Source organism: Oenanthe melanoleuca, chromosome 3, assembly GCF_029582105.1.
Source record: "Oenanthe melanoleuca isolate GR-GAL-2019-014 chromosome 3, OMel1.0, whole genome shotgun sequence".
Classification (NCBI taxonomy): Eukaryota; Metazoa; Chordata; class Aves; order Passeriformes; family Muscicapidae; genus Oenanthe; species Oenanthe melanoleuca.
Genome location: NC_079336.1, coordinates 91,504,454 through 91,528,206, shown reverse-complemented (window position 1 = coordinate 91,528,206; position 23,753 = coordinate 91,504,454). Strand labels below are relative to the sequence as shown.

Sequence of the window (23,753 nt, the reverse complement as noted above, 5' to 3'; positions counted from 1 at the left end):
GGGGCATATTGGGTGACTAATTCCTGCAAAGAAGACAGTGCAAGGAGCCTTGGTACACTATTTTGCTTAATAGCTCTATTGAGTAAGTGTTCTTATACAAGGAAACCCTTACATAGTGGAGGAAAACTACTTTTTCAAGTAGGAAGAAAATAGAGGAAGCTGCTGAAGTTAAACTGTGCAGAAAAACATTCCCCATTATTTTCCTCAACCACATTGTTTTGCTTTTTAATAGACATTTGGAAATGTTCTGTTTCTAGAGAGAACATTCATGTGAATCTGCTACCGGAAGCAAATGTCACAGAAAATCTACCACAGGATTAGAGAAGTCAGGAAAAGGGAAATCAGTCAGGTCAATATTGATAGGCACAAATCTCTGTTTAGTTTAGTTTTATGTCCCACAAAAAAGGGGAAGGGAGGAGGGAGTGCCAGGGAGCCTTTCTGCATGCAGTGTTTGCTTTTATTGGTAAGGTTTTCCAGGACTTAAGTTCCTATGCTGATTCGTGAAAGAGGGAGAAGTTTAAAAAAAAAAAAAAGTTGTCAAAAAAAACCTTTGTGTCAGAAACACTCTGAAAATGTTTGTGACCCAACAAACCACTGGAGTCATGTGTTGTGAGTGTTTGGACAGATTAAGCAATTTCAGCCACCTAATTGTCCTGCAAATATCCTTTTATTATAGTTGTGAGCATAGGGAGAGGAATACTAGGAGGAACCTCATCCACCAGAGCAGAGCAGGTTTAACAGTCCTGATTTGCATCCTGGGATGAGAACTGGGCATTACACTTAAGCCCACAACATCAGTAATAAATGTATCATGTGTGTGTGCTCTGCTTTTCACACTCCCTCTATGAGCTGATTCAAGCACATGTGTGCTCTATTCAACTGAGACCTATTTTTTTCCCTTGTATAGTTCAGGCCTGAGGTCACCTACAATATGAGACAATGCCAGTACAATATTTCTTTGTATCAGACCTGCCAAAACACCACAACTCTCCACTGTGTTTAAAAAGAGGGGAAAAAAAAAAAAGGAAAGAAACCACAAAGAATTTTTATTTTCTACAACCCCAATCAGGAGGCAGAAGAAGCTGCCAAATTATATGATAGAAACTCCTACGCACAGAACCCAGTAGAGTTGTAAACTGAACTTCTGTAGCTTTTCAATTGTAAATCCAGATGCTTTTATCCACAATTCTTTTCAATGACCTTTCACTTGAAAGTCAATTTGTCAGTCTACTTACAGTGTCTGAAGAAATCATCAAAGCCACAACACTCAGTCGTTCTGAAGATGATGTTCCCTGCACAACTGCAAAGCTGCTACACTTGTTTCCTGAGCTGGGGTGTTCACATCTTGCTTCTGCCTGTAGGATTTGAACAAGCTCCTCACTTCAACCAACAGCAGCAGCAAAAATCCTTACTCCCCATCATCTAAAGGGAGGAAGAAGAAGGGAAGGAAAATGATCCAGAAGTACAAAATCAAAGCCATTTCTAGTCAGTACCCCGACCTCCATGGAGGGAACCCCCTTAGTTAAATCTGTGTCCTTTGTGCAGTTGAACAACTTGGGTCACTTTGAAGGCAAACACTATGCAATGGAAATCATTAAATAACTTTTAAATATCTCCAACACAGATGAACCTGACCTCTGGCTGCAGGGATGGTGCACAGCACAGTGCTGGGCTTGGCACCCCCCAGCTGAGCACTGACACTGAATTCCCCACCCAGGTGGAGACAGCAGCACGAGGGATACTGATGTCAGCATCCAGTCCCAGTCACTGCAGCACTCTCTGGCAGAGAAACCACAGAAACATCCATTTGGAAGAAGAATCCAAGAGCTCAGATATGTTTCCTCCTTCCTCTCTTGGGATTGAAAAACAGTTTTCAGAATTTCCAAAGTTCAGGCTCAGTTGTGTTTCTGTGGTTTTCTAGGTCTGGATGAGCCAGAAATATGTGAAAGCAATATTTGGTGAGGGTTGGATACTCTTACTTTGTTTTTGTGGTCTATACAGGACCTTCCACACTGTGAGGATATAAAAAAAATAAGGACAGTTGTTTGCTGTGGGAGAGTATTTTAATGTGTGGTTTCTAACACGGAGGAAGTTTACATGTAAGTTTTGAGAAGAAGTTTCTGGCTGGTTCTAATTATCACCTACCAGTTGATTCCATCAATTCTAAGGGTGGTTACACTCCCAAGTGTTGATTAATTTTACTGTTATTAATTCCTGTTTATTTTAAGTGCTGACAATGTAATCAGTCTGATGAAGAAAACAGAACTAAAACTCCTGCACTGCTGAGGTCACAGGCTACAGGATAGGAACCAGCAAACAGATGATATGAGTGGGTTTGAAGAAAGTGCTGATTTTTTCAGAAGATATTTCCCTCTTCCCCTTTTAGCTAGCAATGGTGGGGGAAAACACATGTAACTAGTGGGAGCTTCTTTCTTGAGCCATGAGGAAAGAGGACTCAGGAGCACAGAAAAAAAAAGGAGCAAAAGGTACAGAGAGCAAGAAAAGCTGGCTGGCAGTCTCCAAATGAGGAAGACTAGGAGGGAAAGAATGAAAAAATTATGGAGCATCAGGTGATACAGAGCTGTCCAGGATGAGGGCCATCAGAGCCATACATTTCTGGTAGGAAGGAGAGCAAGAGCTGATGTTTGGGAAACAAAATCTCTGTCTTGATTCTCCAGTTATTAATGAAAATATTTAACACTGGATGGGAAAAAGGCCAGCAAAGATGACAGTTATTCCCAGAGATGAGAAAATCATCTCTGTCAGAGGACTTGCCCTCAGCTAACATCAAAACCTTATATGGAATAGAATGAAAAATGTCTCAGGTTTGGAGAAGAAAAAGAAAGCGTGTGAGTTTGAAGTAGAAGTACAGGAGTATAATGAAGGAATCTGTTCTATTACTGGCTCAGTCAAAAACAAGCAGTATTGGAAAGCTGAGGAGAGAGTCTGTGTTTGTGTGATTCCAGTCTGATTTCTACAAGAAAAGGGGGTCAAAAGTTTATCCAAAGTTTAACCAGTATCTGAACTTTCCAGAGCTGAGCTGAACTGAGCCTCTTACCCAAATCACTCCTCCAAATGTGATGCTATTTAGACCCACTTTTTCAGTTAACCCACTTCATGCTCAGTTTTTACACTGCCTTCACCCTGTCTGCTCTTGCTTACTAACGTGCATCTTTGGAGTTAATATTCCTACTGTGGGGCTGCAGAAACTGGGGCCAAAGTCATCATGAAAGCACTGAAACCACTCTCCTCCCACTTGCTCTCCTTGTGCTCTTTCCACTCAGTGCTCTGACGTGCACAAGAAGCTGTTTTGTCTGTCCTTTGCAGTCAGGTATGTGGCTCAGCAGTGTGGATGTGGGGCTGGACAGCTGCACTCACCCAGGCTGCTGTGGCTGCTGCTTCTCCTGCCAGACCTCTGGTCTCAGTGCTGTGTGCTGCTTTCTCTCTCTGCTGGTGGGTCTCACCTTTGCCTTTTAACTGCCCAGCCTTGGGGACAGGGACAGGGTGGGCTTCACTTCAAGGAAAGTCCAGCATGAGAAGCCATGGCTGGAAAAGCACACAGGCACAGTGCCTGGTGAACAGAGGAGGAAGTGTGGGGTCCAAGGGGCAGACTGAGATGGGGACATTACTGCTTTTACCCCAGACTGCCTCCACAGGTTCTGCCCAGAGCTGCTTTACATCACCAATGTAAGAAGAGCAATAAATTCCATCCCTTGCATGTCTCAGTGCAAGGTGCAGCTTGAAATAGCAGAAACCAGTCAGGCCAGCCTAAGAAGCAAAATAATTTCTTCTTGTGAAGCAGTCCTCACATAGTTTAGCAGTTATATCTGCAGAAGTATTGCTTCTTCCCAGCCACATACTCTGCAGCAAAAATCTCATGGGCTTCCATACAGCCATGAGATTAAAAGCCAATCCTTCAGATTATTTAAGCTCTGAGAGAGCAAAACCTGAAAAGTGAACTCCAAATAAATTTAGGACCCCAAATTCAGCTCAGAATTTAATCCTTAGACTTAATCTGTAGATTGATAAATGCATTAAAAGCAGGGAGGCTCTGAAGTTTATTCCAACAGATACTGGAAATGTATCTTCCAAAAAAATTGCACAGATTCCCTCAGGCAATTGTATTTTTCTAGCTGACTTTCCTGTTTCAATAGCAAGAAGAGATGCAACTTATAAAAAGATACCACTTCTCTTCTGTCAAATACTGCACATTCCAGGGTGCTTGCTCATGCTACATCCTTCCCTATGGAGCTGCTGCCTAACTTTCCCAAAGCTGATATTAATATCACAGACCATTATAATACAGTTATTTTCATGGAAGCCTGGGAGGAAGTCACGTGGCATTAATAGGTCCCTGGTGCCCATAAGGTCTCCATTTAGTTTGTTGTTTTTACTTGCATAAGCAGCAGTGAAGTGAAAAGCTGAGGAAGTAACAGTGATTGTCTTAAATGAGTAATTTTTTAGTACCTGATTGGTTAATGAATAATTATTATTAATTCCTCTTTATTGGATGACTGTATTTATTAGGCAGTTTGAGGGGACACATGCACCCATTCTCCACCAGCCAAACTGTAATTTCACACCTTCTCTGCACCTGCAAGGGCTGGATTCCTTGGGTACTGGTGGCATGTCCTCTCTCTGCCTGATGCCCTTGGGCCAGGCATTATCCCAGCTCCCTGCCAGGGAGGAGCAGGCTGTGGTGGCTGTGCAGGCATCATCCTCTGCCTGTGGCTTTGCTGGGAAACTGAACACAGTGTTAAAACACACACACACACACAAGACCACCACAAGGGGCTTTTCTTGCCAAATACTTCTGCTGCTGTCACCTGCCAGTTCAAAGCAAGTACCACTCTTCCCCTGGTGCTGCTGCCTATTAACCATATGTGCCCAATTTTGAGACAGCCAGAGCCAAGAGTGTCAAACTGGTCTGGCTAAAAACTTGGCAGTGTGTGTGCCTGTGTGTGTGCTCTGGGAAACACAGTCAGCCCTGTGTCTGACTGAGCAGCAGAGAGGTGGGGAAGGGCACAGTCCTGCAGGAAAGGCCCTTCCAGTTATTTGCAGAACTGGTTAAAAAGGGTCATTCCTGTCAAACTTTTTTTTTTTTTTTTTTTTGTAGGGGATTTTATGTTAAACTTTTTTTTTTTTTTTTTTTTTTTTTTTTTGGGTCACAATGCATACTTTCTGCTAAAGGTTTTTTTTTTCCTAAGAAATGTTACTGTCAGCTCACAGGAACAGTAATTGTCTGCCTCAGTCTTCTCAAGGATTTAGAAGCCCCAGCTAAACACTTCCTCCAGGATCATCCTCAGGGAGAACTGCCACAATGCACCATGACATCCTTCCTTCAAGACAGGGAGTGCCTGCAGGTTAGGAGGGATGCACAATGTCAGCCAGTTGGGAATGTGCTCATCCTTTCACATGAATCAATACCTGGGGCAACCAATCCCCACAAGATGTCATAGCAGACAATTTTCCTAATTGAAACTAATTTCCTAATTGAAGCTTTCTTCTTTCCAATGCTCCCCAGCCCTGAAGTTTTTACAATTGCTGGTGTTTTGGATAAAACCCCAGATTTTCAACTATCTATGAGAAAAAAAGTATTTTGCCACATTTTTTAATGGGAAGATGGTATTTGTATGTTTTTGTACTGACATTTCTCAATTGATTCTTAATTGATTTTCAATTGTCTACAATTGATGTATAAGAAAACCTCAGGTGGAGTCAATAAAAGACTTGATCCCTCTAATCCACTGAATTCTGAAACTATCCTGATGGTTTTGAGCACTGACACTGTGAGACATTCAATGCTGGACATTTTAGCAGTAGCACCCAACTTTTGCCATGTTCACTGCAGCTGCTTCCAGAGCTCTCCTGTTGCCAAAATCCTGTTTCTGCCCATCAGAAAAGGGTTCCTGTCTCAGCCTCTACAAAGCTTGCATACTACAATCATGCCTAATCAATGCAAAAAAACTTAGTTGTATCAAGAACCAAATATTAGTGCTGATAGAAATGTTTTCAGCAGGTTGGCACTTCACCAAGCAATGCTCCTGAATAGTATCAGGGACTCTGAAAATTCACAGATTATCCATGCCCCAGCTCTTCCAGTCTTCTTCCAAGGTCCTGCCCCTGAAAATCATGGAATTGTTTGGGTTGGAAAATACCTTTGGGATCATTGAATCCAACCATTAATCCAGAAGTGCCGAGGCCACCACCACTAAACCATGTCTGTAAGCACCACATCTGCACATCCTTTAAATAACTCCAGGGACAGTGAATCCACCACTCCCCTGGGCAGCCCATTCCAGTGCTCCACAATCCTTTCAGTGAAGAATTGTTCACTAATATCCAATTAAACTTCCTCTACTGTAATTTGAGACCATTTCCTCCTGTCCTCCTTTGGGTGACCAAGGAACCCATTAGAAGCAAAAAGTCCTTACAAAAGACAAGGCTGGGTTTTTTATCTGAAATCAACCATTTCAGTGCAATTCCATTCCAGAAAGATCTGAAAGGCTTTTTTGTTTTTATTCCAAAGCTGAATGAAAACAATTTTTGAACTTCAACAGTTGTTACAAAATGGAATTGTCATCTTGTGGACAGCACCCCTGAGCATATGGTGTTACTGTCAAATAAATCTCGTTTAATATCAAAATGAATAACATTGCACTGATTGCATTCCACAGTGTATTTTTAACTCACTCAAGCCCTATCTTTTCTCATCTAAACAGACCTTTCAGAGAATCTCAGAGATTTCCTGCAGAACTGAGTCTATTTTGCTGTGCAATGTGTTTTGCTATGCAAGCTATCATCTTTGTTACAGCATTTGCATTGCTTTGCAAGGACAACCACAACAGGAAACAGTCTGTTTTCTTCCTCTTCCTGGGAGCATTGGACATCTTGCATGAAAGTTTGTCCACCAAACTTGACAATTAATAGTTCAGTTTTGCTATTTCAAGTAATTTGGGTTATCTGAACAAATGTTCTTATTTTTTTTCCTCAGGTGCTCAGCAAAGCACCCCTGCATTGTTAATGTGTATTTAAATATTTGCTGAAGAAGGATCCTTAGAAATCCAACCATGGCTGGCTAACTGGAAAACTGTACCTTCACTCCTACAAATTTCTTATCAATGCAAAATTCCTTATAGGTTTCAAATCTAAGGTTAAAAAATATATTTTAATATATTTGACCTTGCTATGACTGTGAGGCACAGCAGTGTAACTATGTCCATTACACCTGAGCAGGGCTGAGGTTCAGGGTGCTGAAAACTCTCATTGTTGAGTATTTTGGGGCCTTTAATTTCAAACCCTGTTTGCAGAGCTGAACACATATAGGTTCTTAAAGCTATCCAGAAAATCAGGAGCAAAATTAAGAGGTGACCTGAGGTTTCTCAGCACTCAGCTCAGGTGAGGCAAACACCTGCATCACCTGTACCTTCCTCATCCTAAGAATGTCTAGCTGTCCAATAAGCTCTGAAGCTTTTATTTATTTTTAAAAGAGATACAGAATGCTTTTTCTGCAGTTTGTTTGCATTCAGTTTTATTTTCAAACTTTTTGTTCTTTCTGAAATAGGAACTGCTTGCATACAGACTGAGCTGAACAAGTCATTTCAGCTTCCTCTGTCTCAATTTCTCTTTCTGGACAGTGAGAACAATGAATCTTCTGTAAAAGTACTGATTACCTATGGATAAAAAGTGGCTCAGTTAACTTACCTGACACATCCCAGTATGGATCACATGTTTTTTCTCTGTACCTGTGTTTGTGTCAAGAGGTACAGGAAAATTTGTGTCCACAAACTTTGCATCATGATTTAAGGGACTACACCTTTTTCTGGTGTTAACAGGCATAGCCCCATGCACAAAGCTTTAACAACCAGGAGACCTGTGACTGTAGAAAGCAGGACAGGCATGCACAGCACTTCCCAGGGTTTTCTCCTGATTTGATCTTCTTTTGTCCAACACTTAACAGGATACCCAAGCTAAATAGGACACCAGAGGGCAAAGGGCAAAGCAGTGGTGCTAATTCACAAACAACCTCATAAAATTATTCTGGTAGCCCTTTAAAAAGTTTTAACTGTCTGCCAGATGGATGAGGTCACCATGAGCAGTCAGCAAGTCTTGCTGTGCAAGAAAAAGGTCTGTTCAAATTTTATTTAAATCAGTAGAGGAGTAAGTTTCAATAGAGGGGATCACAGTCTGGCCAGTGCACACCTATTTCCTGGTCAGACAGGCATCACAAGAGGACTAATTTGTGCTTCAGGCTTAATGGTGCCCATAGGTTAAGAGAATACATGTGATCTAAAGGTTGTTTCCATAGGATGCTGATTCCCAGTTCAGCAAAGCAGTTCAGGATGTGAAAATGTCACAGGTTTAGTTTGTCATTACCTGCTGCTTTCCCACAGAAAGGACCTGCCTTGCACACAGGGAAAGAGCCTTTTGTGGGTCAGGGTGCCCTCAGTGTTTTCTTTTCTTTGCATGAGCTATCTCATGAAGTAAATAAAAAGGACTGCTGAAGAGCTCCACCTGCTCTTCTCTTTTCAATGGGGAAGAAAAAAATTGCTTTCCTCTCCACAGCTTTTTGAATCTCATAAGTACATCATTTGCATACCAGATTACTGTTCAGTTCCAGATCATAATTTGCTCAAGAATATCTTTCATTTCCATTTTTGTAGTTTGCCATAACTTCCCCATTCCACATTTATCAAATAAAGCTTAACCAGCAGCTTGGTTTTTGTTTGTTTGATGTGATGTGTGTTTTTTTGTTTTTGTTTTTTTTTTTTTTACAAACACAAAGACTATTTATTTATTTATTTGGTAACTGGTAAGATTTTTTTTTTCTCACATAATTTTCTTTGTTCTCTTTTACAGTTCTCTTTCACTTTTGCTAAGTACATCAGTCCATTAAGCAATGCTTGTAGCCCCTGCTACAAGGACCTCTTCATCTGTCACAAAGATTCAGCAGTGAACTAGTTAGCATTTTATACTGTTACTTTTTACAGGAATAATAATACAGGAATAATAAGGATAGTTTTATGAAGCTGTTTGTGAATTATTATCTCTAATTTTGCCTTTGTTGTCTGCTCACTCTGCCTGAGAACTTTGGTGAGAGCAGAAGTGAATGAGTGCAACTGAATATAAAACCTTGGGAAATGCTGTGCCTGATCTTGTTCTGCTCAACAGCTGGAAGAAAAGGGAGCAGCTTCAATGGTGGTGCTAAGCTTGTGAATGCCAGGTGAGGATTAAGTAATTCAGCTAGATGAGATAATCAGTGTACATGTGCTCTGATGCAAATAGAGAAAACCAGGCTTACCAAGCTCTTCTGAAACACTGAAACAGGGTTGATCCAAGATTTGAATGCTCATGTTTTGATATGGCAAAGCTGCTTAGCTGAGAAAGTGGCTCAGAGAGGTCCAGAATTGACAGAGTCAAATCCAAGGAGTCCTTGCCAGTGCAAATTTTTTGAATGCTACGACTCAGCTCATTAGCTTTTCCTCAATAAGAATACTAGCATGGAATTTTGTCCCTTTAGACCTTCTGTCCTCTCCAGTTTCTATTGATTGAACTGCCAGATTCAAAAGTAATTGATGGGAAGGACAAGCAAAATATTCACTTGTGCATTGACACCCACAAACACACTCAGAGAACACAATCACATAAACTCCATTTCCTCAGGAACAAAGACTAAAACTGAAGTGTTTACATGAAGCAGCAAAGCAGAGCAGCCAGGCTTTGCAAGGCTTTCAGCCAGATCTGTCTTCTGTAGATCAGTGTGGAGGGCAATAGAGCAGCACCAATTTGCACCAATTTGGGTCACCCAGCTCTGTTCTTGACTAGTCCATTGTATATCCAGTCTTCACAAAATGAAAATGTCAGGGTTTTGAGACCAGGATCAAAGATGTATTGGAAAGAAGGTTTTCTAGGGAATTGAAAGCCCACAAGGGATAGAGCATGAAGGCTAAATAATATTATTTTAAAGTAATGGCTACAACATTTTCAGGAAGTTTGCTTTCCCTGGATACATCCCATTTTAAGGCATCACTGTTCAGTCTCATAAGGAACACTATTGCTGACAAAATAACCTCCAGTTCTTTCTTGCTTTTCCAATTACTACATTGATCAATCTGAAATGTCTGTTTGCTTGACATGACTGAGAGTGTAAATTATCTGAAATGTGATACAGCATTGCAAGGTGGTTTGAACCACTCTTTACATCTTTTTTCCTTTCTTCAGGAGGAATTATGTTGAGCCAAAAAAGAAAATTGATTTAGGGAAGCACCTACAACTATTACAGCCTGCCTTGATTCAGTGTGCTGAATAAAGCTACTATGTTGTGTTCCATTTAATAACAAAACCAAAAGAAAAAAAAAAAGGAATCACCAAGTTCCTCTGGGCACAGTTTATTAATTTGCCTTTGTCCCCTGGTTGTTTATCTTTGAGGTCGTTGCTGCTGAATTTCTGTATATAATTGTATATAAAGTATATTTTATATATATATATATATATATATATATATATAAAGTATATATTCTGTATAAAAATGTATATAAAGTATATGATTGTGTTTCCATTTTGGAGCAACCATTGTCAGGCAGGAGCCTGAAACAGTGGTACAAGTTATGCTTATTTCTACATTTCATATCCTTCCAGGTAACTGGAAATTATATCTAAGGTCTTTGTAAAGAGACAGAAAATGAGGCCCAAAGTGAATTAAGATTCTTGCCCTCTATGACATAAAAACTAGCTCTTTAGGAAAGAATGTTATCTAAAATGGCAAGTAAATGTGTTTGCAGCATGTTCAGTGTAGCAAAAGTCAATAATGTGGATATTATGCAGGTTGTCTGGGCATTTATGAATTGACTTTTCTGTGCAGGTGACCGAGCACTGGAACAGGCTGCCCAGAAAGAGTGTGGAGTCTCACTGGGAATATCCATCTGGACACAATCCAGTGCCCTGTGCTCTGGGATGACCTTGATTCAGCAGAGGACCCACTGTGGCCCTTTCCAACCTGACACACTCTGTGACTATGCAATTCCATGTTCTGCACAGGTCAAACACATCTCCTGTAATGCCAAAACTCCCATCTCAAGTTTTTCATTAACCAACAATCGATAGGCTTTCCTCAGTGTGTTCCTTTTTTCTTCATGGTTGCAAGAACCACACTAGAGAAATGAAGATTGTACCCACCTGGCCAGATTTTGCTCCAGGAAATCATACTTCCATGTATGTGAATCTGTAACCACTTGGTCACTGGTTATGGCAAAGTACAAATTATCTTATTCCTTGCCTCACACCCAGATCAAATTCAAGGTACTTCATGTCAAGTCTCTGCACTCTGTTGTTTCTTCTACTGGCAGGGTGTGTGAGTAGAATCTGTCTTTCCAAGAACTGCTGGAATGTCTTCTTCTAAGGAAAAAGACAAATAGTTTTCCTTCTACAAAATAGTTTTCCTTCAGGAAAATTTGTAAAATAGGGCTGGCATCAGCTCAAAATCCAGGATCAATGCACCCTTAGACTCTTGAGGATGTTCAGGCACATCTTCACACCCTGGTCACTCTCTCTGCTTGGTAACAGTAAGTTGATGCTGAAAGTGCCTCTGAGGAACTTTATGAAGTGGCTAATGGGCATCATTTCAACTGCTCCTCCTCCTGCCAACAATGCCAGCACCCTGATGCTGTGTGAAACAGCACTGTGTTGTTCAAGTCTCCCTTCACTTCTGCTTCCTCATGAATCCCAGTATCCTTCCAGCCTTTCCCACAAGGGCACTTTGTTACCCACAGCAGTTTGAATATATGTAAGTGTGGTTGATACTGAGGAGCTCCTTGTGCAGACTGTCTCCTACCTCGCAGAACATTTCCAAAATATCTGTCCCAGTTGTTAAAGAAAATGAAGCTGTGTGGATAGGAAAATTGTCTGCAAAGATGCAATGTTTGGCTTCTTTCCTCAGATCCAGAATGTACTATGTGTTCCTTGGATAATGGACAACGTGTTGGGTAGTTCCAGATAAGGTATCCAATAACTCTATTTTGTGTCCCCACTATTTCTGCCCTTGTTCCAGAGAAAATTGGACAAGTGCCTGAGAAATAATTTTATTGTGTGGAGAGTTACTATGAAAACGTACTCTGCTATTTTTCATTGACCTTTAAAATGAACTCCCTAATTAAGTGCAAATGGGAAACTGACTTGGAGCAGGTTGTCTCTAATCTTGGACAAGACAGACACGGTAAAGTTTATGAACTTGATAGACTGAAGCTGCCAAAAGTCAATTTTGCTTTTCTTCCATTCACTGCACATAGAATATCTATAACATGTTGCTGAAAAAATATAAAAAAGGGGATTCCTTAGACATCTGTTTGCACTGAAAGTATTAAAAAATGGAAAGGCAGATGATATTCCAGATGATAAACATTTGTGTAAATTAATCTTTTATGCAGTAGCTTTTATCTTCTTCTTAAAGAATCTTTTCTTCTTACTGAGTTGTACCATTATGTAAGAAATTGCACTCATATAAAAATAAAAGTTCCTGAGTGCTGTGGAACTTACTCCTCCTGAGCTTACATATAGGGGAACAGTTAATAGAGAAAAAGAAGACTAAAATAGACTGCAATATGCAAATTCCAGTTCTTGCCAAAAAAGTGAACCTAAATTTATGGTGAAGCTATAGGAAAATATGAGTTCATTACAAATGATATGTGTATGTATGCAGGTGGAGCTACCAGAGATTTGCCACTTCAGAAATGATGAACAGAATTTTGTGGCACTGTCTCACATGGATATGCCAGGCCAAGAGGGAAGTGATGTAAGGATAAAGAACCCACAAGTGCTCTCCTACATGGTCTGAACTATTCCAGTCCAGTACTGGAGATCCACTTAGGTCCAGGGCTGGAAGCTAGGCTTGAGAATGCCCTGGGAGGTGGGGCAGGTAATCCTGCAGGGAGCTGTGCCTCCAGGAGCTGCCCATGGGTGCCCTGCACTCGTGCAAGGCACCAATGCATTGAGCATTGTGAGCTCCTTCAGCTCAGCCTCAGCCTCTGCTCTCTTTGCCCAGCCTTGCTTTTCCTCTCTTTATAGACTGACTGCAGTTTTGTGCCTCACCCTCGTTTTATGGCCTTGATCTCAAGGCTAAATCCAGTCTTGTCATCCCCACAACATTCTTTCAGCTCCTGTGCTTCACAAGGGAGAGGGCACTGCCAGGCAGATCTGACATCAGGCCAGGGCACTACAGAGGGTTTCTCTTACTGCTAAACTGTGGGGCATTAAGAGTAATGGAAAGCAAGAGGAATCCAAATACAACTGTGAAATCTAAGATAACTGAAATATGGGCCAGAGAATTAATTTAGCTTCTGTCTGAAAATTTTCAGGGAGTTTTTTTCCAGACCTCTGGCTACAGCTATGTGGCTGTGTTTCTGGCAAAAAACAGAAGTAGCTCTGCTGATATCAGTGTGAATCTGATGGAAGATCAGGCTCAGACTCAAGGGATTTATCCATCTGTTTTATCCAAAAAGATGTAGTCATTATAATCTAAAATGTATTTTTTACCTCTTCATGTACATTAAAATGCTGTTAAGTAAGAGAGATATGAAGTCTTTTCACCAACCCTCACAGCACATCTGCTGGAAAGATCACCTTTCATCAGAAAGGAACGCTTTCTTTATGAGTGACAAAACTGCTCTGAAATCCTTATTTCCCAGGGATGTATTTTTCCTTAGGAAAAAAAAATTACTTTTGCCCCACGGGTCTTTCCTATAAGACCTTCCTTTGGCTCCCTGACTTTACCCATCATTTTACCCAGTAAAAATAAAGGGTCATTTTCCTCTTTTAAATTTACAAGCAGAGACTATCTAGAAAGTGGAGTGACAAATGCATGAGGAAACTGATGCTTCTCTCACTGCACCAGACCTTTGTGGCAAATCACAAATTTACACCAATGCAAGTGATGTGGGAAGGAATATCTGCAGTGCTTAGGATGAAGAAATAGGGCAAGAAATGTCAAGTGACATGAGAAGGGTCATTAAGGCAGATTCTGGGGTAGGAGTTTACTCACACTTCTGCACTGCAGTGGATATAAATATTTACCTCATCTTGCTTTGCATTTGAGTGTAAAGTATCCAAAAGTTAGTGCACATTGCATGTAGCATAACCAAGGGCTGATTTCAGAGTTTTCTGAGTACAAGGAGAGCAGGGTTTCTTCTCTAGCATAGATTTACTATCTGCCATTTGGCAAAAACCTAACTTTCCACTTTCAGCACTCTGTCTCACGAAATGCTGAATGGCCTCAATTCTCCTGGTGCCTAGAACCCTGTACACACAGCTCTAAACCACAGGAACAAAGTGGTACCTCACAAAAACACAGATGGTTCCTGCACTGCAGGTCAGTAGTGGTCACACATGGGCAGGAATGAGGAATTGTTATTGAAAGTAGTTTTAGGGAGCAGCTTTGTAGCAGAGTAAAATTCAGATATGGTTTTTACATGCAGAGTCTACAGCAGTATCTTCTCATTTGGTCTAGCAGATCAAAAGTTCATCTGAGCCATTCAAAGCCCTTATGCTGCCCAACTTCTTAAATCTACTCTAATTTGGTTTATGTGTAGTTATTAGCACTTAGGGTTACACCACTTAAAACTTTCTTAGCATGTTTCCCCTGTAAGTCAAGCTTGGCTTTATTTGTCCTGACTTTGTCTTGATTTTGGCTCTATTGTGATCTTTCCCTCCAAATTTAATATAAAGGAGTTCCTCACATGTGTGGAACAAACACCTGCTGAAGTCCCTTGGGCCTCTTGAGTCCAAGAAGAACAATAAAAAAGGCTTATCTTGAATGTAAGATTTGGTAAACTGATTTCTAGTCATAGGCAGGAGTGCATCATGATTCCAAATTGGGGTTTTCCCAGAGTGAGCCTGAATGTGAGGTGCCATGAGAGCGTGAGAACACTTGCCTAATGAACAGAGATCCCTGTGACAGCTTCTCCACTGATTTTTTCACCTCATAAATATGTCACTTTATCTCCATACTTATTTTTAAGAATTTTTCCACCAACTCTGATGAAATGGAACTATCCTGGAAGTATTTAAAGACTGAGCTGGTCTTCCATTTGTGCTTTTGAGATAAAAAATATTAATAAAAAAAGCAGGTGCCTTTTTAGGCTCAGATATATTGGACCATCATGTCCCACCTTCATTTTTTCCTGAAGAGAGTGGTTCTATGGTCAAGTGCTGCCATGTGAGAGAGAGTTCAGTTGGAGCTTGTCCCTGGGCTTTCAGAGCTGCAAACACTTTGGAGAAACAGCAAGCAGTGGAATGAAAAGACTGGAAATCTATTTCAGATTCTATTGCATATTCCCTCTGTTGCTCTACAGGCAAACATTTAGGTCCAGATTTTTAAAAGTCATCAATTAGGTATTTAATGAATTGATTCTGAAAGAGTGATGGTTTGTACAACATCCAACTGCTAACATTGCACTCCCTCAGTTCATGGCTCCTGTGGGAGCAGCATGACCTGTAAATACTGACTTTCTATACCAAATTAATATATTTGCAATTTTTTTTTTTAAATAAATGTTATCTTTTCTTCACATCATAATAAATTTGAACTTGATGCTGAACATGCATACATTATTCAAAGGAGGACAGTGATTACTGGAAGACTTCCAAATAGGAAGGACTGAAAAGGTTGGAACTGTTCTTTTTAGAGGAGAAAGGCTAATACAAGAAACACAAAGAAGAAATAATAATTAAAAAACTAATAGAAGGAATAAAGAATATTGGTTCTTTGCATTTCTTTATATGTCAAAAGAGCCAATTGATCATCTTCTAGTAACTGGCTAGATTGACTCCCAGACTAAATGAACTTCTTTAATCCCACTGGGTAATTCCTAGAGCAGACACAGAAATGTGATGTGTGATGCAGGCCAAACTAAGGTCCTACAAATGTGTTCTCAGTCATTACTCATTTTAAGGGAGTGCAATGCACTCTTAAAGATTTGTAAAGTGCTTGAGATTCTCTTCTACAGGGTGTGAAAAATCTTAAGTGTGTGCAAGAGCACGTGTGTCTGCACGTGCTTCTTTTAGAGGCTTTTAATTTATGGACAGAGACTTTTGCACACAAATAAACACAGCCATACATAGTTTCATGTCCTCCTGAATTAATCCATCTCACCAGATCTCAGTATCATGGACTGGATGCATTCAGATAACAAAAGAGGAAAAGAAAAGGATTAGTAAAGCAAAATGGAAAGTACAAGTTACCATAGGAAAGCTGAAGGTGTCTGGAGCCAGTCAATAGAATATAAGTTTTTGGAGTGTCAGATTTTGTCCCAGTAGAAACATTTTGTCCCATCTACCTAGCAGGACTCCTGACAGAGAGCAGAGCAGTACCTGTGGGCTCTGTACCACATGATGGGGGAGCTTGCACACAATAACAAATAGCCCCCTGGCACCTATCTCCTGTCTTCTTTGCCTTGTTTCCAGTGCTATCCTGCTGCTGTGATGATTATGTGTCCTGTGAAATAACAGCTTGATCATGTCACATTTCTGTCATGCCTTGACATTGGCTTCAAAAGCAGTGATTTTCTAATGCTAAATTGAAGTTATAAAACTAGGTCCTTCCCATGGGAATAAGTATGATAAATAGTGGATATTGATTTAAAAAAAAAAAAAAAACAAGGGAAGGGAAAGTTTCTTAAATATTGCTAGCTTGGGAGTTCAGCCCTATGGTTAAAGAGCACTTGACAAAAGTGTTTTTATGCTTAAAACAAGCTTTTAGCAAATGAGGCAATATTTCATCAGGGTTTATTTATCATCATATTCAGTATGATCAAGTTTAGTAAAGGAGATAAATACAGAGACTAATTGTTCAAATATCAACCAGCTGGTACACAGGCAGCCTTTTCATTGCTGCTTAAATAGCAAATTTTACTCACAGAAAGCTGCTCACAGAAATGGCTGTGGTCACAAAAGCCATCTCACTCACTGCTTGCCAAGGGAACTCATCCCAGCTGCCAGGAGTGTTCAGTGCCTGTGCTGTCATTGCTGTAGAAAAGCATCAAAAGGAGGATGTGTGACTACAAATTGAGAATGGACTTTAAGCTCCTCAAAAAGCAGCTGCTGAAGACCAAACCTGCCATCAGATGGCTGCAGATGTGAAAGCTGTCTCACCCTATTTTTCACTCAAAGTTTTTCTCTTACATGGAATAAATGGATAGATTCAAGCAATAGAGAGCTGCAAAGTGAGGGCTTTACCTTACTCAGAAACTCATAGAATTTCTTCCATGTCCTTCCCCTTACCTTTCCCTCAGATTTGATAAAGTCTCTGCCTCCTGAGCAGAGTGAAATTTCACTTTGCTGATAGAGATTTTAATGTCTCCATCTCCATCCCCCTCAGTTAGGTTCCTGCTAATTTCAGCAGCACAGAATCAGGACTTCAGTGATGCCTTCTCAAAAGCCATTTTTGACATCTGCTCATCTGTTAACTTCTTCTTCCTCCTCTTAGCAGCTTTTGCTGCAACAGAGAATAAATGCAAGGACAAGGCTTTTAAAAGAACCATGGTATTTTTGGTTTCACTTGCTGGTACATAAAAACTTGGGAGTGTGGGATTGCTTTCCAGGTACACAAACCACCTGCCAAGGTCTGAGTGGACTTTATCAGGAAGATGGCTCAGTTCTCTGCTTGTGCCTTACTAGTCCAAAGGGCTTTTCTCTAGCCCAGATCAGGATCTGCAATCACTTATAGAACTGTTCAGGAAATTAAATTTCTTTTTCTCTGGAAAAATACATACTTTTTTTATTTCAGCAAAATCAGCCACAAAGACCTGAAAAAGCAGCCTACCAAGCCCTGCTCTTTCCATTACTGAAAACAAAAAAGAAGACCTCCAAAAACCAAAACCATATTCAATTTGCTAGCAACCTCAAGTACTGTTCCTAAAACTGACTTTGTTTTAAAGTTCTTCATTGCTAAAAATTTTCAACTAGATTTTAGTAAACATAACCTGGTGTTGTTGAAGGCACAGGATCAGTCCTTAAGTGATCAAAATGTGGATTTCCCCAGACAATCTTTTGTGTAGGAATAAATTACACAAAGTTCCAGGAAAAAAAAAATAAAAGGGAGAGAACATAAAAAGGCATTAAATAGTGGGCAGCAGATTTTCTCAGCATAGACATCTGTAAATTAAGTTCCAGTTTAAACAAAGCTTTTCAGAAGGAGTCTCTCCTGTTACATACTCAGCTTCAAACAGTACAGATAAAGATGCAATACCTGTTTCTTTCCACAGCACCCAGGACAAACAGTGCTGACCTTCCTCTGCATTTTCCTGCATCAGTATTGACCTGTTCCTCTGAAACCACTAATCCTTGACTACTTCTGAATGACACAGAATATTAAAAGAGATTTCCTCCTGAGCTCAGTAAAGAGCTTGAAATCCTTCCAACTCTGCTAGCCTGCTAATCCTTAAATTATATATGTTTTTTTAATCTGGTCTAAGTGGGTGTCTCTGCTTTTAGTTCACTGACAGACATGCTTTCATTTTGGTCACTGTTATCCTGGAATTTCTTCAGCTGTACAGTGGATGGTAAGATATCTCTCTTATGTTCATCCTGTGGCTATCCCAAAAAAACAGTAGACTGACTGATTTTTTTAAATGGGTGCTTAGAAACAGACCTGGGGCTGTGCAAAAAGACCTCCCAGAGACTTAGGCTACAAATAACAATTCTTTGAGTCTTCTAGAGCATATCAGTCTTGGAGCTTTATTTAGCTTCAAATTTAGTGCCTGGATTTCACAATCTGAGTGATCTACCTGTGGCTTGCAGGGCCAGTACTGGGAGACAGCAGGCATTCAGTCCACTGGAAAATTGAGCCAGTTATCTAAATCCAGCCTAATCTTAGCCAGAAGTTTGGACCATTTGTCAGCACACAACTCTTCCTTCTCCTCTCAGAAGTTTTCCAGATTGCATGTATCACATTTCATTAGGGACTCCTCTCAGTTTTGAGTGGCAATTTTTTTTTGTAGATGTTGTTGTTTTTGGTTGGTTTTGGTTTGGGCCAGCTCTCTCAAGAGATTTCATAAGGTAACTTCATTAAACTTAAGGAAGTTACCACACTGACAGTTTGCAGAATGTTGTGAAAGGTGTAGTGACTTGGAAAGTCTGACTTGTTGTCAAAATGAAATGTGCTAGTGCTGTGTGTAAAAACCCACTGGCCTCCCAGGGAAAACAATGAAAATATTCAGCAAAGACACAAACCTGCCTTTATATTGTGTGTTTTCTGTTTCTCCTCTTCTATCTCTTTGCTGTGGAGGCCCTCTGATAGAAAATTAAAGCTTTAGTTTTTATTTCCTTGGTAGAGCAGAGCACTGAACTTGTCTCAGTAGCAAAGCAGCCAAACATGGGAACATAACTGCTCAGAGTAGTTAATCTTCTCTCATTTGCAAGCAGCCTGAGGTGTCTGAAGGAGTTGTGTTGCATGGCAGCTTTCTTTGCAGAGTGCAGATGCTGCCCCATGCACTGACTCACACCAGGGTCCTCTTGTGCTCCTGGGGATTCCCAAGATGTCTGGAACTAAAGAAATCTCTGCTAGAGCAAGTTCCCCCAGGACCTAGGGCTGTGAAAATGTTCCCTGTCAATGTAGCTGTTGTGAGGAGTTTCTTACATCAGACCCTTAACCTAGAAGTGTTTGTACTGGTTCCTACATCTAAGTGTGTTGCACAGGAGTGAAAATCACCTTTTATAAGCCAGACAAATTACCCAGAAGAAGAGGCTGTGGAATCATCTTGCCTTCCCTGTGTCCATCACCATCACTGTGGAACAGGAGCAGCTGCTGGTGAGCTGTTAGCCCTTTCATGCTCCTGAAACCAGGATAAAAGCCATTTTTCCTTAGGGGCTTGCCTTTTTCTGTATGTGATTCCCTGAATGTGAGCAATGCAGTTTGGATAAGACTGTGCTCTTTGCATAAGACTGAGCTCTACCTGAGTGTGCCTACAAGGTATAAACTACACCAAGCTCCAGACTTCCTAAAGAAGCTGTTACTCCCTCTTCCAATTCCATGGTCTGTTTGCCCATAAGGAATCCCTGGTGTTGATCTTTGTGGGAAGTGCTGTAGGAGGGACCACACATGGTTCTCCAGAGGACAATACTTCACCTTGGCTTGTACCTCAAACCTTTAAGAACAAGCTGAGACATCCTGTGGCATAAGCAGCAGCTTAGTTCTCCTTTCTCTCAGTCACATTGTTATCTTGCAAGAAGACTGATTAATGCCTTCAAAGACCTCAGTGAAGCCAATAATAAAGCATCCTTTTTTTTTAACAAAAAGAAGGTTTCTCTCAGTGTAAATGATATATTGGAATGTTATACTGCATTTTGAGGGGAGAAAAACCTTCCTCACTGCAGTAGCTGATCAGGCTGGACCCTGACAAAGAGGAGCTTGCTCACGTGACTTTTCTTCCTGAAAAGTTGCCATTATTTTCCCTAACCCATATTAGACAGTTCCTCAAGATTGTTTATGCCCAGTCTCAGCTACTCTTGTGACAGCTCTCTGGAGGTGGGGATGCTGCTGGTTGTACCCTGGACCTTGCATTTTAGCCCAAATGTGCCTCTGAGGGATGAACCACTGCTAAAAAACGAGTCCTTGCTGACTCCTGAAAGGAAGATTAACAGATAGAAGTTCAGGATGACTGTCTGGCAGAGCTTTCCCTGCCCTGCCATTACCAGACAAATAGCAGCACAAAATCTTCAGTGATGAGGCAGAGTGTTCTATGAAGCAGGAAGCATAAATTACACAAACATAACAGTGGACCTTCAAAAGCCAGTATTGTGAAAGACATTTGCTGACTTCAAAACACATTCTCCTTTGAATTTTTCCTCATCTCTTCAATTTGTACTCGTTGTTAAGAAATCCAAAGAAGCAGTACCAATGAAGTTGCATCAAATGACATTAAAAACAGTAGGAGCCAAATAAGCCTGTTAGAAATTATTTATTTTTTCTTTTTCATTGAGAAGCCAGTTATCCTCTATTGATAAAGCAAGAGGGAAGAAGAGAAGAGAGAAGACAGTGGTTTCCTTTCTACTCTGCTGCAGCTCTGACTTTAATTCAGCAGGTGCACGTGTCAGCGTGGTGTCCTCCCTTTACTCTGAAGGAAACCATAAAGGAAATGCAGGTGGGGTGGATGATACAGCTGTCTGTCAATTGCTGCTAATCCACTAGAGGCCATTGTGACACAGAGTAAAGGGTGCTTGGCAGAGCACTGCACTCCAGTGCTGCTCAGCCTGTCCCCTTTGCTCAGCTCAGTGATGACTCGAGTTTATTTAGTGGCTATTCAAGGAGCAGCTAAAGGCAGAAGTGATTCCTCTGGATGCTGGGAAATTTCCTATGTACTATGGAGGAAATTCTGCTGGGCAGGAGCATTGACTTGTGTTATTTGAAATCTAGAAATGCTCCTGACGATTTCTTTTTCATTTACAGTGTTTTTTTTAAAAGTGCCTGCCCAAGGATTGTTGAGGAAATACTGTGATGGCAGCTGGAAGTCAACTAGTTTTCACTCTCTCACTCATCTGTGAAATAAGGTGAAGAAAAAGGTGATTTTTCTGAAGAAATGTGTTTCTGCTGGGATGGATGGTGAGCTGTCAGAAAACTTAAATTTGCTAGTGGTGCAAAGAGAATCCTGGCAACTGGAGGAGGGGAGAAAAGGAGTAAAATCAGAACAAATACAGCTGTCAGGAGGATAAGACAATAGTCAGAAAGGAAGAAAAGGGCATATCCAAGGGGACAAGGCTTTTTGCCATATCAGCTTGTACATCAGAGGAAGACAAGTGATGATCTCTAACAACTCCTAGGCCAGCTGTCAGAAGCAAGACCTGATGTATTTTGTCATTTCCATTTATCCCTACAGCTACCTAAAGACACAGCAACAGCACTGAAATGTTTTAAGTCAGTCAACCAGCTCTGGTCTTCCATTGAAGAGGAACAGTGCCAGGTTGGCTAATTAACATGAGCAAGGTGATTCTTCAACTCTTTTCTGCTATGTACTATACACTACAAAACACACACAAAACTTCTTTTAAAAATAAATACATACATAATAAATACATACATAGTAAATAAATACATATTGGTTTGGAAATCAGTGTAGAAAGGTTTAATAGCTGTATAAAAAGAAGCACCAGAAGGAGAGAGACAGTGCAGTGTCATTGTAAGTTTCAATATCATAATCTTTCTTGTGCTGGGATTTAGGGAACAGCAAGCCTTCCTCTGATCTTCCTGAGAGTGGCAAAACTCAGGAACAATTCCACTGCAGTCACCAGACCTGATAATCATGCAAGTTGATGTATGTGGAGGTAGGCTCAGGTTCCCAGTCTCAGGGGAAACATGGAGATTGCCTTTCTTGCCTTTTTTACTTGAAGCACCTGGAAACACATTCCTGTGTGGAAAATACATCTCTGGAAAACAGGATAGCCACTTGGATGCCTGAGGGGACTGATCCCACTTGTTTTTAAGGCAATGGCTGCTCACTGTGTTGGGAAACCTGGTCAGAGAGTGGCTGTCAACATCAAGTCAAAAATTAAGGAAAGCACAGAAAACTGATTTATGACTCAAAAATTAAATTTTATAAAACTTTACACATGTGTGTTTTCAGATGAGAATATTCCAAGGCATATGAGGGAGGAAGAGTGCAAAAAAGGAATGCTAGGCAGAATTTTTTGAAAATAGAAATACATTAATTTAATGAATAAAGTATTGAGTGTGCACCATAAGCCCTGTGTTTTTAAAGATTTAGAAAGCTAATATAATATGAATCCAGCCATACAAGCCTGTGTTCAAAAAATGTGAAATAATAATAACAATGTAACCTCATCCTCTGTATTTCCTCATTTCCTTAGGGCCACAGTTTCAAAAGGACTTAAAAAACATAGCAACAACACATTCCAACACTTCCCTCTGATTATGGGAAAGCATCCTGCCCTCCAAACCTAGGTAAGTGTTGACATGCTCGATACCTCCAGCCCTCTCCTCCACAAGCTGCCAGAGGAATGGGCCACATGTGTGTGCCACAGGGGTCAGGTCTTTATTTCAGCTTTTGGGACTGCTCCAGCAAGCCCAAAATTAGGCTTGGGTTTGTTATCTGAAGAGGTTTCACAGTTCTCCACTGAAACACTGCCTGGTACTTAGCACTGCTACCAGTAATGTTTGGGGAATTGAGCTGCTCTGCAAATTTGGATATTAACCTGCCTGCACAAGAATGAATTTCCTGTTGGACTCAAAGGCACCCCCCAAGCTGGTCTTTTAAATGACCTGTGGGACCTTCCCAGGCAGGTTCCTGGGTCTGCATGGCAGCCTTGGGCTCTTTCTGGGATCAGCACAGACCTGGAAGATGGATGGCTCAGAGAAAAGTGAGGGAAGAGTCAGATTGGTTGGAAGAGTTTAGCAGCTCCTCTTGGGAAAGCTAGAAAAAGGCTGAAAAGGAGCAGGAGCATGGACAGACCTCCAGTGCACACTCTGACTAAACTTGAAGGGTCCTGTGGACCTCAGTAAATCATAACAAAAATGCTGTCTTTCAGAAATGATCATGAGCATCTCTGCTTGTGCTGATTATTTTAGTCATGATTCTTAGATATATTTATGGTGGGGTGGTTTGTGGTCTTGAGTAAACTGAGGCATTAGGAAGCATTTGGCAGCTGATTTTGTGCAGATCTGGATCTATAACAATCCTGATCACCAGACAGCTGCTTCATAGTGAATCCAGAGGAAAAAAAAAAAAAAAAAAAAAAAAAAAAAAAGTCTTTAT

The 23,753-nt window shown here is 40.7% G+C and overlaps 1 long non-coding RNA gene across 4 annotated transcripts in view; it reads left to right on the top strand.

Annotated features, from left to right (window-relative positions):
* LOC130251535 (uncharacterized) overlaps positions 1-23,753 on the top strand; it is a 93,493-nt gene that overhangs the window by 22,790 nt on the left and 46,950 nt on the right. For 3 of the 4 annotated variants that reach the window (XR_008840177.1, XR_008840176.1, XR_008840175.1), the window contains exons 1-2: positions 20,989-21,546; positions 22,849-22,942. This is a non-coding gene — a long non-coding RNA (uncharacterized LOC130251535). Of the gene's footprint in view, positions 1-20,988; positions 21,547-22,848; positions 22,943-23,753 lie in introns of those variants that run through there. The other variant, XR_008840178.1, reaches the window with a different exon arrangement.